We start from the raw sequence: 222 nt of genomic DNA on the forward strand, positions 1-222 counted from the left end.
AATTCAAAGCTACAATTTGAAGATGAAAGTGCTAGATTTCTATTACTTTGCTTGAGTATAGATATTCGTATGTGAGATTACTTATCTATCTTATTGATACAGGCGTAAGCTAATCTCCATCGAGCCAATGAAAGATTCGGTGAGTCATCTCGACCCCAAGAAACAGCGAGTCATTGGCCGGAAATGCTCGCAGCACTGCTGCAGACCAACCACGGTAGAATC

At 41.4% G+C, this 222-nt stretch overlaps 1 protein-coding gene across 1 annotated transcript in view; it reads right to left on the minus strand.

Moving 5' to 3' along the window:
• CCR75_004268 (uncharacterized protein) overlaps window positions 1-222 on the minus strand; it is a gene marked incomplete at its 5' end in the record, with an annotated part of 1,480 nt that overhangs the window by 825 nt on the left and 433 nt on the right. The gene's annotated exons all lie outside the window — the stretch shown is intronic.

The sequence above is a fragment of the Bremia lactucae genome, linkage group LG1 (assembly GCF_004359215.1).
Source record: "Bremia lactucae strain SF5 linkage group LG1, whole genome shotgun sequence".
Lineage (NCBI taxonomy): Eukaryota > Oomycota > Peronosporomycetes > Peronosporales > Peronosporaceae > Bremia > Bremia lactucae.